The 20,097-nt window shown below is 31.8% G+C and overlaps 1 protein-coding gene across 2 annotated transcripts in view; it reads right to left on the bottom strand.

Annotated features, from left to right (window-relative positions):
* Window positions 1-20,097, bottom strand: part of rho-5 (rhomboid-5) — a 693,122-nt gene that overhangs the window by 597,661 nt on the left and 75,364 nt on the right. For both annotated transcript variants that reach the window (XM_072526724.1, XM_072526726.1), the window contains exon 2: window positions 14,627-14,722. The gene's annotated coding sequence lies outside the window, so the exon portion shown is untranslated. The remainder of the gene's footprint in view (window positions 1-14,626; window positions 14,723-20,097) is intronic.

Below are 20,097 nucleotides of genomic sequence, written 5' to 3'. Positions count from 1 at the left end.
ACTGAAACCTATTTATTAATGGCAACGGTGTTTACATTTCTCTGTCTTATGGCTCTACGTCAAACTTCAAATGCTGTTCCATGTCATGTCCATGTTTGTTTATTTTTTACCCAAGATGAGGAAAAGTTGTTTTTCGATATTTTGGCTGTATTTTAAGTGATATTTGTAAATATTGAAATAAACAAATTATAATAATGGTGCTACAGTTTTGCATTTGCAAAAAAAAACGAAATATTTACATCCCAATGTCTCATTTAATTTGTAAGTACTGTTTGTTTACATTATTTAAGATGAGGAACTGAGGAAGCCTGTGTGTTTACATTTTAAAATATGTCTTTCATAGGCGTACCATTGGGTTTATTCATATTAACTAATGTATTGAACAAGATATTAGTTCATGAAATTAGTATAGACATTTTTTAATTGTAAGTAGACATCATCTGATTAAAAAGATCTGTTTAGTAGCTTTTTAATTTAATATTTCTTATGAATTAACAATAAATTAGTGAAATGAATAAAACTCATTTATTTTTCTATGTAGGTTTCCAAATAATATTGATTAATGATGAAACTTACTCTAAACTTCAACAGAGAAAACAGTATAAAAAAACCTTTCAAAAGCATCCTTTTTGGTTATTAAAACTTGTAAGGAAGCTGAAAAATATTTCAGATTTTTTAATAAAACTATAAATATCTACAACAAACTAGTTAAAAACCTTATGAATATTTTGATTAATAAAAACAATACAAAATGTCCCAAAATCAATCTATGAGCATTTTGGTGACCATATGTATGATGAAGATACAATCGATGGTCACTCTATGCAACTTTTAAAATTGGTTCTTGAGAAATATTTTAAAATTGGAATTCATCATGAAACGAGGACTACTTTAGATGCTAAGACCGTGCGCATAAGAAGCGTTCTTACTAAGACTGTTTTATTTCGCAATCAATAAAAATTTATTTCTATACCAATGTCTTCTATTATGTCTATTTACCATTTTTACTTTAATATTTCTGTTCGGTAAATAGCTTTCCAATAATTTATACAGTTTCACGCCTACTTTTTAATAAGTAGGTATATTTGCAAATAATTTTATGTCAAATGCCAGCTTTGGAATGATCAATAAATATTTTTGTAGCAGAAACCCTTACTACGAGAAATCTATTCATATTGTATTAAAACAAATTTGTCACAATTTTAAAAAATATGTTTTAATACAATTATCAATAAATATAAGTATGTACTTAAATTTGACAAATGTATATTTTTTAATTGTTTTTTTTATCGTAGGATTATTTGATACCTATTAAAAAATTAACTTGAGCTCAACTGTATTTTATTGTATTAATTTTAAAGCAAATAAAATTGTATTTTATTTTTTCTATAAAAACGTGTTTTATACATTATTACTACTTCCAATTATTAACGTCTGAATAATTATCCCCGCGAGTAAAAATTCAAGCACGCTTATGCTCATTGAGGAAGTATCACAGTCTATCGATACCCGTTTTACTCCCCTTTACCCCCTTGTCCAGGAATATCGAAGCTTCAAAACAGTGTGTGTTTAAGGTATCTTATTGCTGGGTCCATCTGTGTTTATACGTCCATGTATATAAAGCTGTAATTTGCCTCATAATAACGTATAAAAGTGAAACGTAGACATTGATCGAGAGTGAAACAACAAAAGTATTAATCTTAGAACCAGAATTAACAAATGGCTTCGCTGTCCAGAGAGCGAAGGTGCGGTTAACATTTTTGTTGACGACACAAAACACAATTCACCAGAGATACGAAAGAAACCAAACATTTCGTTAAATGAATACAATTTCAAAGTTGTCAAAGAATTCAAATACTTGGGAGCAGTTATAACAGCCTTAACCAGTTATGAAAAAGATGTACAATCATGGCAGGAAATAGAGCGTATTATTCCCTAGCGACGCTACTTAAGCCATAATAACACCTAAAGATAGCTAAAACAAAGGTATATAAAGCTGATCCGAACGAAAGATCCTCAGGACAATTTTTAGATCTTGTAGAGATGAGATAACGGGAGAGTGAAAAAGATAATAACCAAAAATTCTAAGCACTCTATGGAAACGAAAACATAGTACGATACATCAAGACAAAAATAAAATATTGAATAAGGTGGGCAGAGGTGTACTGAGAGCGAATGATGAAAGATTACTAAATACAACCTTCTGGAAAAAGGCCGATGGCAAAAGTTCAGTTATTCACTTAAGAAAAAGATGGAAGGATTCAGTAACGAGTGATTTACGTAAAATGGGTGGTGCATTCATGGGAGATTGCTGCACAAGACCGACAAGATTAAAAGAAAATAGTAAACACAGCCAAGACTCATCGAGGATTATAAAGCCAAGAAGGAAGGAAGAAGAAAAAATATGTAAATTGATCATTAGAAATGGGTGTCCTGTTCTCCTGTGAAAAACGTGGTATTTTTTAAAAAGCTTATTTTATGGCTCATAGCTCTTCGCATTCAAAAGACGTATTTTTTGCACCAGAAGTAAAAATAAACTTCTTATAAATTTTAGTTCTGAATTATCTTTCTTTGTCTATATATAATTATTTACACCCTTATTCTTCTTAAAGTGCCCTCTTCTTAATGGAGGTAGGCTACTACAATGATTCTATGTCTTCAGCTGTTCTTATTAGCTGTTCAAAATTTAACCCTGTCCATTGTCGGATGTTTCTTAGCCACGATAGTCTTTTCCTTCCTAGTCCACTCTTTTCCTCGATCTTTTCTTTTACTATTAGTTGAGCATATTAATACTTATTATTTCTCAGTATGTGACCTACGTATGATGTTCATCTGTGTTAAGAAGTTCTCATTCCTTGTCTATTCTCTGCAGTACTTCTTTGTTTGAGGTATGCGATGTCCATGAAATGTTGGGGATTCTCTGGCAGATCGAAATTTTAAAGGCCTCCATTTTTTTTCCGCCAATGTTTTAACCTCTTCAAGGACATAAATATATTTGTGTACGTTTCGTTTAAAATATTGTAATAATACTTTAAACTTGTAACACTTAATAATTAATAATACTAAAAATCCAGACACTGTATTTTTTTATTTAACATAATTTTGTGCGACAAAAATTGGTGAGTACTGAATAAATATCTAAGACACAATATCGTACAATAAAATCAAAAGTATTATTTTGGTGTGTTGAGTAAATTACGTGAAAATACGAGTGTAATGTGTACGTGGTGCAGAAATGTTAAAATCATTTTGTTTTTATTTTCATTTTAAAATAAGGTACCATGTTTAGAGATACCTGCATCATCATTTTATAGCAGAAATACAGACAGAGTACACATTTTAAGCTGTATGCAAAATCCAAACAATTTTGATTTGGAGGAAATTGAAATTGAGAATGATGAATAATCAAAAGAAGAATTGGATTTCTTATTGGAATTGCAAAATAACAGAGATACCATGGAAGAACTTTCCGAATCAAATGATAGCTCTTATACTGATAGTGACTATAATAATATTCATCTGGCTTTGAGATACCGACAACAGAAATACAGTAAGAAGAGAGCAACCGGTCCAACATTGTCATTTGAGCCTTCTGTACCAATACAAAATTCCGTAATCTGGTATTCAGAAAAGGATAATGCCTTAATAAACAATCCACCGATTTTTCAAGGTAACCATCATGTCAATATAAATGGAGATACGCCATATTCCTCCCTTGTGAAACTATTTCCTGACGAAATTTTCGAGTTAATTACTACAGAAACCATTCGTTATGCGGTTCAATCTGGAACATTCATTTTCGGTTAACACCTAAAATGAAACAATTTTTTGCTATAAACATCATGATGAAATACATAAAATATCCTCCCTATCAGATGTATTAGTCATCCATTCCAGGTCTGAGTTTTTATCCTAACACTATGCCCCTAAAAAGATATGAAGAGATAAAAAGATATTTACACTACAACAATAATAATGAAATTTCTGAGAATAATGATGACCCATTTATAAAAGTACGACCTTTTCTTGATTTACTGAGTAGAACATTTGCTGATGCTGCGACAACTGAGTATATAGCTATCGATGAAATGATAATTTCATTTAAATAAATTTAGAAATAAGCAATATATTCAATCTTAACACAAGAAATGGGGATTTAAGAGCGTAGGCGCAAAATTTCGGGCCAATGCTTTTTAAATGCATTCATTTTTTTCTAATCCTAAAAAAACTAATAAGTATTTTTGAAAAATTTAAACGCAGAATGAAAGAATACATTATTACTGAGGGCCGAAAGTCCCTGAAAACTTCTATAATGTTTATTTTAATAAGTTATAGGAGTGAAAAAAAAAGAGAAAATTTAGTGTGATTTTTAATTTCAAATATCTCATTCAAAAATACTTTTTGTTTATTCTAAGGAACTTTCGGCCCTCGGTAATAATGTAATCTGTCATTCTGCTTTTAAATTTTTCAAAAATATTTGTTAGTTTTTTCAGGATTCGAAAAAAATGATTGCATTTAAAAAGCATTGGCCCAAAATTTTGCGCCTACCCCCTTAAAGTATTGGTACGTGCTTCAGCAAATGGCTATGTATCAAAATTTGAGACGTACCAGTCCTTAAAAAATCAAAATGCTATTGATATTTATTCCATTCACCTTGAATCCATTCTTGGAATTCTCCAGTGCCTCTTTAAATAGAAACTCTAGGAATAAAAATTAAATAGCAAGGGTAACAAAACACATTCTTGCCTAACTTATCTCCTAATTTCTACTTCTGCGGACGTGGAACAGATTTTGTTTCATTCAATTTGATACGCCATCGCCTGGTTCAAATGTTAATTTGATCAACAGAGTTCTGTAGCATGGTTGCTGCATCCTCGTGGTTTTGTCCGACTGCCAGAATGCATGTGTCGCCTGCAAATGTCGCAATTGTGTTAGGTTCTAATGATGGAATATCGCTGGTATAGAGCAGGTATAGCATTGGCCCCAGGACACTTCCTTGTGGAACTTCAGCTTTAACTTCTCTTAATTCTGAATATACTTTCTCATATTTAACTCGAAAGTATATGTCGGATATATATGATTCTATTAGTTCAGAATATTGTTTTGGTAAGTAGCATCTCATTTTATGATATAATCCCTCATGCCACACTTTGTCAAAAGCCTGCGCTACATCAAGGAAAATAGCGGAACGGACTTTTCCTTATTCTAGAGCTTTTTCTACTATATCTGTTATTCTATGCACCTGATCTATCGTTGAGTGGCTTGCTCTAAACGCAAACTGATGATTAGGAATGAGATTTTTTTCCTCTATAATCGGTTTTAGTCTCTTCAAGAGTATAATTTGGACATGACAGGTAACAGTGAAATATGCCTATATGAAGAAGCTTCTTGTGGAGGATTTCCTAGTTTTAGAGTTATTATAATTTCTGCAACCTTCCATATCTTTGGTACTTACCTCAGCCTAAAGGAAGCGTTTATAAGATGTGTTAATTTTATTATAGCTTTCCTTGAAAGTTGCTTTAACACTTCCCCAGTAATTAGATCAAATTCAGGAGCTTTCTTTGGATTTATATTTTCTTTTATTTCCAAATATACTTCTTTTGGTGTTACAGGGCTAATCTCCATTTCATCTTGATCAGGGAGCTCCCAGTTAATTATTTCTTGTTCTTCATTTGGTTGAAAAGTATTTCTAGGTGGTCAGCAAACCTGTTGGCCTTTTGTATATTGCTTCTTGCCCAGCTACCATTAGTATTTCTAATTGGTGGATTCTGTAAGATTGGCCTCTTTAATCGTTTGGTAGCCTTCCACAATGAGTAATCAGTAGCGCTATCATTTGATAGTTCACTTAGGTAGATGCTAACCGATTCATTTTTAATTTTTTGAATTTCTCTTTTTAATTTTTGTGTGGCAATATTTAATCTAGTTTTATCAACTGGTGCTCTAGACTGATGCCACTTGCGTCTCAGTTGTCTTTTTTCGGTTATCATTTCTCTGATTTCTTTCGGGTAGTTATTTCCTTTTATTCTTTCGACACTGTTCGTGCTGTTGTTCCTACAATAATTTTGATATAATTACTATTATTTCGGATACTAGCGCCATTTAATCTTATAATTAATAGTAAAAATATATAATCTAAAATATATAATCGCAACCTAAATACACAGGTTGTCTTTTTTTGATAAGGAGGCATCATTATCATCATCAGCTTCTTTATTTCCCTCAGAAATAATGATTGGTTCTATTGTTTCCTCTATTAACATATCGAGTTTACAGAATGTTTCTTTTTCTGCTATGACACTTCTTATAGCTTTTTGTCAATTGTCAGACGAAATTTTTGATAAGTAAGATAAGTGGTAATCGCAAAACTTTAACTTTATGTTCTTTTGCTATTTCATCTACAATATACTTCTTAAATTTTGGTGAATATTGTTTGCATAGCTGCAATAACTCTTTTTTGAGTTAACCTCATGCTGGCACTACTATTTCTTTGGTCATTACTCAATCCAAGAGTTCTTGCTTTCTGCATATAGTGGAAAGTAACGGTTCCTATTTAGTCTCAAATGATAACTGGCATTGTCCATAACTATTACAGAATTTGTCGGTAATAAATCCATCATTTGACTGAAATATTCCTCAAAAACATCAGCAGTCATTTCTCCGTGGTAGTGGTTCATAGAATTTTAAATAAAATCTAGCAAGCCTCCATCAACAAATCCTTTATCTCATCCAATATAAGTGATAATTAAATGGCGATCTTTACCATTTGGAAATTTTAAGTCCGTAGACAAACCTTCTATAAATGCCTGACGAGCATTTGTAACCACTTTATGTTGCCAAAGTTTTTTTAAAAAACGCCCTTTATTAATCCATATTTCTTCTAAATAAAAAATATTCTTGCCTTCTCGCCTCAATTTTTAAATTTTCCTTAAATCTTGCCTCCTCCAATAAATAATTTCTTTTTTCTCTATGAGCGCAGATTTTCTATTGTGATTCTCATAAACGAATCCTAATTCACGTCAAGTTTTCCACAATGTAACTATTTTAATGTTTGGCAAAGATTCGTCTTTATTAATATCTACTTAAAGTTTATCCAAAGTAGAAATCTTTTTTTGTAAATATAATGAATAAACTTTTCTTCGAATCGATTGTATCAAAGTATCGATTTATGAATGGGTTTTCTCCCTGTTGACGTTTTAGGTGCGTCTGTAATACTTCCACTCTTTCGTTGCTTTAAAAGTTCATAAATAGTTGCTTCTTCAATTCCGGTCATATCTGAACACTTGAAAACTATACAGTACTATACAGTACTAGAACAGTGCTTGTAAAATGTTTATGTATAAGAGTATCATGTACATTTAACACTAAAGTTTTCATTGGCACGGTTAGGCCATGACACTTTTATTTCACAGGAGTAAAATAAGACGTTTGCGACATTTGTACTACACAAGTTCGCTTATTAATATCGATTTTTATTATAGAACGAACAATTCTGTGTGTTATAATCATAGGACTTTAAAAACACAACCCGTTAATCTTAACTAAAATGATTCACAATCTTCAAAACATGTTGTGCCACTTGGAAATTTTAATCCTTTCGAAGAAAGTTAAGGGTTTATAAATTAACCCTCTCCTTTTTGGAAATTTTAAATATTTTGTACCTGTAGAGATTACGTACCTATACCATCTGTTGATTAAAATCACTACAAAATCTAAGACAAGAATTAAAATAAATTGGCATGTTTAAAAGTTTTAGGTAAACCCCAAACATTTTGAAAACAATGCTGAATATTTCATTTTAGAAAATCTCCGTCACTGTTTTATAATGTTATATTGAGTTTTATCTCACGTACCGACAATAAAATTTGTGCTATCAATCAATTTCAAATGTACTATAGGAATGTTAATTAAGTAAAGACTTTCCGTATTGAATATTTTCTATTTAGGTGATAAAAAAACACGTTCGTGTTTAAAATTCTTACTTGTCTGTGTCTAGAAATCTGCTCAAATGTAACTGTAAATGTACCTCGAGTATATCACCTTAAATATCACTCACTGGGCAAAATCCGAGAAATGAACAGTAGTACCAATATGTTTAAATAAGTTCACCCAAGTTTTAGGATCTGTAATTGTCGATATCTCCTTTAACTCACTTTTTCAATTATCCCAAATACTTTATCCTAGACATTTATTTGTCCGGAGGGAGAAATGAATGTCCAGGATCCGGAAAAATTATTTCAATGTTTTCAATATTTATAGGAGTAATATATTTTAAATATTAACATTTTACGGCAACAATAGTATTTGATTTTGTATAGACAATAGTATTTATTTATTTTATTTTTACAATAGTATTGCCCTATCATAAAGTTTAATTATAAGATTATTTATCAAATTAGTGAAAACGTCACAAAATAGTATTATTTGCAGGCCGATTGGCTAGTTGGAAGTCAAGTTTTGGGATTCATTTGACATCAACAATTCACTACTTTAATTTTGAGATGGTGAAATAAATTGTGCTAGCCAATATTTTTTGAGAAATTTGGATGATTCTTGTTCTTCTCTGAATGCCAATTCGTTACCGAATTTTGGTCACCATCATTGGTTACCAACTTTTACTTTTTTGGAGCAGCGCGGAAAAACTCTTTGGTATTTGGCTGAAATCATACCTTCAGGTTGTTTAGCCAAAAAATTCTTTTTTTGCACAACTGCTTCTGATAAGTATTACATTAATACAGTCTGTCCCAAACCCTTCTTTCAGTGCGTCACTAATTTTGACGTCATATAGGATTTTAAGAATGTCGAGAATTATTGCCTGACATTTTAGTTAAATTTGACAGTTGCTGGATCGTAATCTCTCTTTTTCTAATTGAAAATAATTTAATAATTCTAATATTAGTCTTTGTTCTTTCTCGATATAGGTATTTCGGCATATTTAAAATATTTTTATGACAATAAATACAAAATTAAATTTTCACTATAAAATGTCTGATAATACTAACCTGGAATGATAATTATCATTTTATCAGTTGACATTTTGAAAATACTGTCACGATCGAGAAAATCTGCGTCAAATTATATTTATGCGCATCATTGATTGGATATCTATTTAGCGTATTCTAAACTCCAACCAGTTATACATCCGTAAGTAGAATTAGCTTTACGATAAATAATCTTCTAAGTTCTATGTATAATAATCTCACGTTTTTTTCTGTCACCTCTAGCTTAATGTGTTAGAGAGAATTCGATCAACTATGACACACTGAAAGAAGGGTTTGGGACGAACTATACTTTTAACTTTTCATATCTGTTGTCTTTTCTCAGTACGTAGCCTAGATATTCGAAATTGCGTTTTTAAACTATTTGACTTTGTCGAACGCCTTGCGATAATTTACATATTTGCATTTATGAAAAAAGGACCTGTTCACAAAATATGCCTTCTCTCACACCCGTTGTATATCTAAATCTTATATTATCTGTACAGATAATGCAGAACTATTATGTTGTTCTAGATGATACAGAACCATTATTATCTAGATTTATAGGGATAATATAAATTTTCTTCTTAAAAATGGCTAATAATTAGAACTAGAGTATTGGGATGCTATATACAGGGTGTCCAGAAACTCTCCTGACCAACGAAGACCGTAGATTCCTCAGATAATTTTAAGACGATTTAACTCAATTCACCTAGTCCGAAAATGCTTCCCAAGGGAGCTAGAGCTCTTTGAAGATGGCGCCTTGTAAGTAGTTTTTGTTTAATAACTCCAGAACGGTACTATTTAGAAAAATGAAAACTGATACGATTATTTATCCTCCAGGGTTGAATCGATTTCGTTAATTGTGAATTTCTTGTACCGTTCATAGGCGTCCGTTTTGGGTAGGTCAACGGGTATTTTAACGGATATTTTTTTTGTGTGTAACTTGCACTAATTTGTGATACTAGATTAATAAATTTTCAGATATTCTATTACTAAAAGCTACTGTTACTTTAAGTCTGTAGGATACACCGTTTTCTAGAAAAATCGATTTGAAAATTTTTTAAGAAGGAAAATTTTTTAAGCAGGAGTGCTTGTACCTTTGTAAAATAAAAAGATATAAATTTTCGTTGTGTAAGATATTTCTTAAGGAAGATTTTGAAATTGTGGGATACATGACATGACATGACAGATAGTCTTCAAACGTTAATTTCTACATTTTCCTAAACTTCCATTAAAGTGACATATTGATGTGCTGTTACATCATTATTTCGCTATGTTTCATTATTTTTGGGAACTTGTTTTTCTTAACCGGAAAATTTTTCAGCGTTTCTCCTGTACTGTTCGAGCGTTACACCTTATTTCGCAATAAACTAAATGTATATCAGCGTATTTCTCATTAGTAAAAACATCATTTTTGTCATTTTTGACATCTCATTTTTGTGGAATTGAAATTTTTGTGTTTGAATGCCACCAAACAAAAACGAAAAGAGAAACTTCACGAACTAACAAGAGTTTAACAATTAAAAACGTATAGCATTTTTCATATAAAAATGCTTGCACGTCATTCAAGATTTACGACGTCGAACCCCACAGCGTTGCCAAAACATCAGAATAGTTAGTAAGTAAGGAATTTTTAAAATGTCAACTATTTATCAAACTATTATATTAACAGTAAATACTCTTAGTTTTAATACTACTACAACACACTAAAATCCAAAAGAAAACATTTTAATACAAAATTATATAGTCTAAATTTTAAACTTACCTCTTTTAGAGCTTTAATAGTAAAAAGTCCCGTCATTATTTCTTGTTCAAAATAATCTATCTTATATGAAATGTTATCAGCTTTCTACAGACTATTTATTTGTTTTGGCATAGCACAATCACAATACACAACAATAATTAGTTTTTAAAGCTATTAATCTAAATTTAATATGTATTTATAAAAACAATTTAATAATATATATTTTATTATGATCAAATTGTGCAAGAAATCAAAACAGAAACCAAATTCTTACTCTAAAAAAGCGGCAACACTTTATACACTTTTGCCACACGCTGAACTGTCAATAAAATTTGAAGTATTCCTGTATAAGTTGCGGACAATTGTCTAATCCATTTAATTAAAATTATTATTTTGTGGAATATTAGACTGAAAGACTTATTTCATAAAATTTATATTATTAATAATAACAAAGGTTTTTGGTTATTTAATCAATATAATTCTAAAATTTTCGGTATAATGATGATTTTATTTTTCTGATAATTACACCATGTTGACGCCTATGAAACATCGAGCAGTTCCGTATGGGTTTCGTATTATTAGCTGTGTTAGGAAAATTTGAACTCTAAGGTTGACGTTCTGGAAAATTTTAAATATAAGTGACGTGACTTTATATAAATTGTGACGTGCAAGCATTTTTATATGAAAAAATATATGTTATAGTTCTGTCGACAGTTCAAAGCTTACTAGTGCAAAAAATATTAATTTAATTTTCATGACAAAATAAAGAAAAATTTTCAAATCAATTTTTCTCGAAAACGGTACCTGTTACTATTATAATATTTAAAAATTTAATAATCTAGTACCACGAATGCTTAAAACTATTAGATAAAAAACGTATGCGTTAAAGTACCCGTTGACCTACCCAAAACAGACTCCTATGAACGGTACTAGAAATTCGCATTTAATGGAATCGATTCAACTTTGGAAAATAAATAACCGTACCAGTTTTTATTTTTCTAAATAAAAGCATTCTGGAGTTTTTTTTTAAAAAACTACTTACAAGGCGCCATCTTCAAAGAACTCTAGCTCCCTTAGGAAGCATTTTCGGACTGGGTAAATTGAGTTAAATCGTCTTAAAATTATTTGAGGACCCTGCAGTTTTCGTTTGTCAGGATAGTTTCTGGACACCATGTATTCTGTGTCATGTTGTATGGAGTTGAAGCCTTAATAATTACGGATGCAACTAAAAAGGGACATCCTAGCTGTGAGATTTTAATTTACCTTAATGAGAAATTAAATATTGTGGTACGCCTACTTCATTTAGTATGTGCCATAAGTGTTGCCATTTGACTCTGGCGAACGCTTTGCGATAAATTACATCAGTATGAATCCCGATGCACGTCATCCGCGTCATAGTAAGTGACGTCAAATGATACCAACACAAAATATTTAATTCATAGGTCTGCTTCTTCTCAGAATCTTTTAGCCAAGTAGGTACACTGAAATTACAGCCACTAGACAGATTTTATTATATATGCGTAGAAATATTATTTAAATATTTCTATTATTGTAAACTTAAAGAAATACACCATAACTTGTTTCATTTAATTCGTATAAGTGGATTATAAGGCGTTTTATAGCACACTTATCAGGATCACAGTCTATATGCGATCGAAAATTTGGAATAAATTGGTAACACTTATTTGACATTTGCGGTGTTGACACTTCCGACGTTTGTTTTCAGTATTTACTATTAATTATTAGAGTTTGTTCTTTTTAGAACAAAATTAATGTGATTTAATTCCAAAATATCACAGAAGAAGTTAAGAAATACTCAACTTAAATGAAAAATAGAAGTGGATGCGATTGATTATATAAGGGAAGGTGAAAGAAAAAAGAGGACCGGTGTAAAGTTAAATTTTTACTCCGTTAAATTTTTACTCTAAAGTAAAATTATAACGTTAAATGTTTAAGAACAAGAGAAATCATAAGATTTCCTACCTGGCGAAACTGACATTATGTTAAATTTTAACTTTGTTTGTTAAAATTTTTCTCTCTGATTCAGAGTAAGTACCGCATTAAAAACGTTCATCTAACCTATGTTAAAGAAAGATATTGAGGTGCTTCTTAAGTAACTCCCCTAATTTGTGGATATAACCAAGAGTAACAAGGCCCCTGGATGTGATAGAATACTCGAAAAATTTTGGAGAAAGGAAATAACTAAAAGGATATATGAGGTCATACACAGAATATGGAGAGAAGAGAAAATGCCAAAAGAGTGGATCCTCAATTGGAAACATCTTAAACTTTTTTAACCGCCAGTTTTTAGGAAAAATCTGTGTGTCCGGTTAATTTTGCACCCCAGTGTATTAACTTGTTATTATATTAAGATAATATAAACGATTGGCAGCTAACTACAATTTTCAGGAAAATAATGTAATTATAGTTTATTTCTAAATTAATGTTTATCGACTCAAACAAATTTCTGATTAAGCAAGAAAAAGTTGTATATTAATATATTATTCGCTCCGTGCGTGACCATGGTAGGGGTACCTTGAAACGACGCCAGCGTGCGTAGCGGCGAAATATGACAAAATTGGAGTCTTTTTACGCATAAATTTTATCAAAAATGTGTGCAAATACATATTGCGTATTTAATTGTGCTAATAATAGCAAAAATAGTAAGTCTAGTTTTTATAGGTTTCCAAAAATTACATATAAATTAGAGAAAAGAAGCAGATGGATCCGTGCTATTAATATGAAAAAGTAAATATCACATAACATCATTTTTATGCAATTGAAATTGGAAATATTTAAATAATTTACCTTAAATGATATCTTATAAGGCTTCAAGCTAACTGCAGAGTGCCTGATGGCTTTAGCTTTTATATCATAATTTTTACTATTACTGTTTTTAATTATATGCTCTTTTACGTGAAAAACTTAATTTGTCAGTACTAGATTTTTCCCTTTCTTTTCCGTTTGGGGTTAAAAAGATATACATATTATGATGAATTTTGAGAAACCCAGTTTTTAATACTACATTTATTTTGTACATAAACTGAAAACATATAATTAAAAAGTTAATTATTAATAATTGTCATTTCCGCTTGTATTTAACAATGTCAAACATATGTCATATGTTTAACCTGAAAATTGGTAGGTCTAAAACTGTCAGATGAAAGCGGTAGGTGTCGCGTCAGTCACGCACAAAGCGAATATACTACAATAAATAAATAAAATAGAAAAAGTGACAAGAAAAAGAAGGACGGATAAAAATAAAATAATTCTGTATAAAGAATACAACATAAATAAATATAAATAAATATTTTTTGAAGTAACTAAATACCACTGATATTCTATGATAAATATTTACTATTAGGTTGGTCAGATAGCCAGGGCTAGAACTAGCGGTCGATGGTTCATACCCCGACCAGAAAAAAAAGACTAACTTAGTAGTTTAAAATTCTAAATGGATCTGCTACTAGTGCTACTTAGACTAGAATACGCTGGTGTATCCGCTCGGTCTATGGATGAGCAGTACTTCAGGAGATGGCAGATTTCGATCCGATATTACTCACTCCATAAATCCTTACCGTATAACAATTTACACTTAAAAAACCGGAATATAGAATTATTACTTATCAAGACTAGGAATAATAATTTCTCTGTCTGCGCAGCGGGCAGACAGAGAAAGTATCCGGATAGAAAAAGATGAATGAACGCCAGGACTCGAGTACCTGATTTTTAAATATAGTCTAGTTTACTTCTCTTACTAAGATAATTTCCGGTAATTTTGCTGCGCATCAAGTGGACGTGACGATTGTAGGATTTTAAAAGTCATTCCTAGATTTGGCAAAGTGCAATTTTTGGAATTTCGAGTTTAATAATGCTTATACTATACCTATGTACAATAACTCACCTGTGTCGGTCGCCGTGGTGATCCGTGATGGCGGCGCCAGGTCTATAGGGGGGTAAACCCCCCTAGCCCCGCCTACCACATGATGACCTTTAATATCTGAAAAAAATAATTTAATAATAAATTTGCGTTATGTTTAATTTTTTTATTTATTTAGTTATTATTTACAATAGAGCCTCACGCTTCAGTCTTCAAAATATAAATATGTGTTAATGCATTAGGCAGACAGATGCTGATGACACAAAATCTTAAGGTCACTAGTTTTAATATTACTTTACATTTGTAAATACTCATCTATGACTAATAAAATTATATAGACATATGCTCACTTTTAGACACATAAATGAAGGGCAAGGGAACATCAAAATAGACAATTATTTAGTTATAATATCTTCAGATATTTCAGTTGTGGGAAGTCACAGATGCCCAAATTGCAATTCCGATTACCATTTTGTGCTAATTAAATATAAACAAAAAATGAACGCCAAAGAAACAGAGATGTGAAAAAATGATCAAATATGATTCAGATATATTTTCATCTAATAATGAAAAAAGAACAAGATATAAATATAAAAATAGAAAAAATAATTGAACAGTGTAATAAAGTAAATGAAGATCAGAACAGAAATATCGAAGATAAGTGAAGGGTTTTAAGAAAAGCAGACAGTTATAACAGCTGCAAAAGAAGTAGTGAAGGAAAGCAAAGAACCTAGCCAAAAAGATAGTGTGATAACAAAGACTGTTGATGACTAATGGAACAAAAAAATCAAGCTTAAAATTTTGATCAACAGTACGGAAGAAACCAAAGAGAAATATATTGCAAGTAGACGACAATTAAATAAAAACATCTAAGATTTAGAAAGGGGGAAACAAAATAAAGACTAGAAGAACATGAACCGAAAAATGATATAAAACAATTCTATAAGGAAATAAATTTTAAGAAAAAAGGCATCCAACCAAGAATAAAATTGCACAAAGACAAAAAGGGTGAGCTAAAAGCAGACGAAAAAGCAGTGCTAAAACGGTGGAGAGAATATTTCGAAGAACTGTTGAATAAACAAAATCAACTTTACGAAATAGAAGAGCTAAGATTAGTCGTAGAGACTCGTGCAGACCTATATGCACCATCAGAAGAAGAAATAAGAAATTTAATAATAAATAAAATGAAAAATAACAAGACCCCAAGATGCGATAAAATAACCGTGGAAATTTTAAAATATGGAGGGCATAGATTATGTGAAAAATATGGAATAATGCCGAAACGATGACAAATTTCAGTGATATGCCCTATACATAAGAAGAGAGATAAGTTAGACTGCAATAATAACCGGGGAATATCACTACTAAACTTTGGACATAAACTATTTAGCAAACTATTAGAAGTAAGGCTAAACATTATATTGAAAGAAACAGCAATGGATTTTTAAGGAGGATTCAGAAAAGGTAGGTCAATTTATAAACCAAATATTTACAATAATGCAAACGCTGCGTATCACCCAATAATTAGAAACGAATTATATAGCGCATAAGTTTAATGTGCCAAACAACTAAACAGATTAGTCAAACTATGTCTAACTAACACCAAAGCAAAAATAAGAATCCAAAATCAACTGTCCGAGAAATTTAATATCAACTAAGGTCTAACATAAGGAGATCCACAACACTTTTTAAGCTTGCGTTAGAAAAAGTTATCAGGAAAACCCCTATAGATAGAGAAGGTTCAATATTTACACAGATCAACCAAGTCATAGCTTACGAAGATGATGTAGACATAATTAGCTGAACATAAAAAGACTTTATAAAAAATAGAAAGGATTTATACATATTTTAAAGAAGCGGCACATAGTATGGGTCTAGAACAGAGGTTCTCAAAGTGAGTGACGCGGCACCCTGGGGTGCCTCAAGCATTTGCCAAGGGTGAATTGGAACATTTAAGTGAAGTCGAACAACCGGCCGCTGCGCCACAGTCCAATCGAAACATGTTGACTATTTGTACTTGTGTATTCTCGATGGCGACCGAGAAACAAACAGCCGAATTCGACCAACGCGACTGCTACTTGCATTCATTCCATAGTTTAATTCTTGCAGCCGATAAGTGAGTTTTGTAAAAATTAGAGGTAGATTTCAAAGTGGAAGTTTAAGATATAACTGCAAAAGAAAAGTGACGACGTAAGTAATTATGTCTGGCACTATTACGGTTGGAAAATACCTTTCAATGTTGACAATGTTTAGCTCTCTTTTATTTAGGACATTTTTCATTCCAGAATAATGGAAAATTGGCTGAAATCTGGGTCTTTGAAAAAAAATTTAGTGAAATCACTGAAGCGTCTAAATCAACTAATTCAGTGACAACTAGCAGAGATGAAGAAGATGCAAATGTCCACGAGATCCATTCGAGTACAGCTCATCCAAGTTGTTCTCCCTCAATTCGTGGAAAGGAGATTCCTGACCAAAAAGGAATTCGGGAAAAAATAAGAAGGTATGATCCTAGCTATCTCACGTTATATGGCTTTATTCAAGTTGGCAACAAACAGGCACAAGAAGGCCAATGTGTTCATTATCACAAAATTGTTGCTAATGGGTGCTTGGTTTCATCTAAATTAAAAAGACATTTGGTAAATAACCATCTTGGTTTAGCCAATAAGGCCGAAGAAACCTTTAAACGTCGTCCTTCATCTCTTCAGGCAGGGTCATGCATGATTATTGGTTTGCACATTACAAAATCTGGAAAACCCAATACCATTGCTGAGGAACTGATTAAACCTTGCGTGAAGGATGTCGTACAATGCATGTTAGGTCCGGATATGACCAAGAAGATTGATTATGTGCAGATATCAAACATCACTATAAGCAAGAGAGTTCACAATATTTCAGACTTTGTAGAGAAAGAGAGAGAGACAGAGAGAGAGAGAGAGAGCTTATAAATAGATTAAAAACTTGTGAATTCTTCAGTTTACAGCTTAATGAAAGTACCGACGTTGCTGGACTTGCTGTTTAGCTTATGTTGGTGAGGTTTCCATTCGGGATGAAAATAGAAGAAGAACTCCTTATGTGTGAAGAGCTTAAAAGTTGGTGAAGAAATTTTCAAGGCTATCCACGAGTATATAAGAAAAAATGATATAGAGTGGTGTAAATGTGTTGATATTTGCAGTGATGGAGCGGCTGAAATGGTTGGTAAAATTAGAGGGGCTTTGTCTAGAATAAAGGTAGTGGCTGAAAATGCCTCCAGCAGTCATTGTATCTTACATCGGCATTCTTTGGCAACTAAAAAGATGCCGCACGATTTGAAAGACGTATTGGATGGTTCTGTGAAAATAATTAACCATGTGAAGAGCCGTCCGCTTCAAGCTCGCCTTTTTAAGTTGGCGCTGAAGATATGGGTATGGATCATTTCAATCTTTTGCTCCACACAGAGGTCCAGTGGCTATCGAGGGTAAAAATTTTAGGGAGACTATTTGAACTAAAAGATCCACTGATTATCACATTTACAGAGGAGTCTTTCATCCAAGAATTGAAAGATGTCAATTGTCAATCTCAAACGAACATCTTTGAGAAATTATTATTGCTCATTTGCAAGGTTTGGAAGAAAGTATTTTAAACTATTTTCCTGACATTGACTCAGATGACTTATATAGCTGGATGATGGACCCATTTTCGTGCGACCCAAAAAATAAACCTGTCGGAATGACAAATGAAGTTTTTCCAAATCTACTTGACATCGGTGAAGATAGCAGTTTAAAACTCAAATACCGGGAAGGAAGCCAAGAAGAGTTCTGGATGCAGGTATATTCAGAAAATAATGTTGACAAGGTTGCAGGGAACAACTTGTGTCTTAAACACAAATGTTTTTAAGTACAAAAATCTGAATTTGGTTTAGAAAATTATTTACGGATTTTAATATCAGATGTCGCTATTTGCGTCTATACGAAGCCATGTTAGAGTTGCTTCCTAAGACAGAAAAGATTTATTTTCACATTCAGAGCGACTGTGAATATCCGTCTCTGAAGAGTCCTATTAGGGCGAAATACGTATAAGAGGATACACAGATGCACTGTACGTGAAATCAAATCTTAACTTTTTCTTTTTCTTTTTAAAAACTTATGTGTTTCACATCAGTTTATCTCTGTAAGTCTCCTTTTTCCGTATATGCTTACATTAAAAACAAATACAAAAGCAAACTTCAAGCATCAAGGAATTTGTGGGTCAAACTTACGAAGATTCCCATAATTATAAAGGATATAATGAAAACATCATCGAAACAGTTTCATTCATCACATTAAGTAAGAGTATTTGAATATCAAATGTACTGTATTTTATTGATTTGAAATAAAGTTTATATTGAAATCAAATGAGCATCAGATTGTATTTTTTTCATTTTTTGTCGTTTCCCAAATCGCTTCAAGGGTTGGTGTGTCTCGAAATATTTTTAGCCCTACAAGGGTGCCGCGACTAAAAAAGTTTGAGCTCAATCAAATCAAGTTAATGGCTCAATGACAAAGTACATGAAAATAGCTCGAGAAAAGTACTAATGAAAGGCACTCGTATATCTTAAGGCGGACAAAAATTTGGTAGAGTAGATATTTCAAATATTTAGGATCAATAGTTACAGAAGGAAATAAGACATTGATGAGGTAACGGAGAATTACACTTGGAAACAAATGCTTTTACAGCCTACAGAATATCATAAAGTCCAAATTAATATCTATTAACTAAAAAATAAAGAAAAACACAACAGTTATGAGACCCGTAGTAACTTATGTATTAAAAAAATAGACTTATATTAGTGAAAAAGAAGAACAACTTCTTAAATAAAAAAAATTTAAAGAAAATATTTGGACCCATACAGGAGAATGGGGAATGGTGTATAAGAATGAACCAGAAAAATAGAATATTTAATAGACTATTACAAAAGAAATACGAAGAAAACGACTGAGTTGGTTGGGACACATAGAAAGAATGGATGATAAGAGTAATACAAAAACAGTTCTTGGAAAATAATTAAGCGGGAAGAGGGGAGAGGTAGGCCCAGAAGGAGATGGATTGATAGTGTTAATCAGCATTTAAAAGAACTAGCAGTATAAGAATGAGAAAAACAAGCAGAGGAAAGAAAAACATGGTCAACTATAGTCAAGGAATATACATTGTATAACTTTAATTATCAAATCATTCCAATAATAATAAAAGTGCAGTTTTTGCGGGGTATACGGGACGTCCTGCAGAACTAAGCGCCAGTCCCGTCCCACAGAAAAATCGCTATCCCGTAGCAAAAATCGCAGTCCCGTCCCGTGTCCCATCCCATCCCGCGTTCAGTTCCGTGGGACAAAATGCACGAGAAAGTGCGGGACGGGACGTCGCGCGTGCATATAGCATTTTTTGCCTATTATTTATTTTCCTCTTTTTATGATGCCTTATGAAATCGTTCAAAATACATGTATTTTAAACTACAATTGTAGTTAACTCTCATAACTACAAAG

This window comes from Diabrotica undecimpunctata, chromosome 3 (assembly GCF_040954645.1).
Source record: "Diabrotica undecimpunctata isolate CICGRU chromosome 3, icDiaUnde3, whole genome shotgun sequence".
In the NCBI taxonomy this organism is placed as follows: Eukaryota; Metazoa; Arthropoda; class Insecta; order Coleoptera; family Chrysomelidae; genus Diabrotica; species Diabrotica undecimpunctata.
The sequence above is the reverse complement of the archived record's forward strand: the minus strand, read 5'-3'. Positions and strand labels throughout refer to the sequence as shown.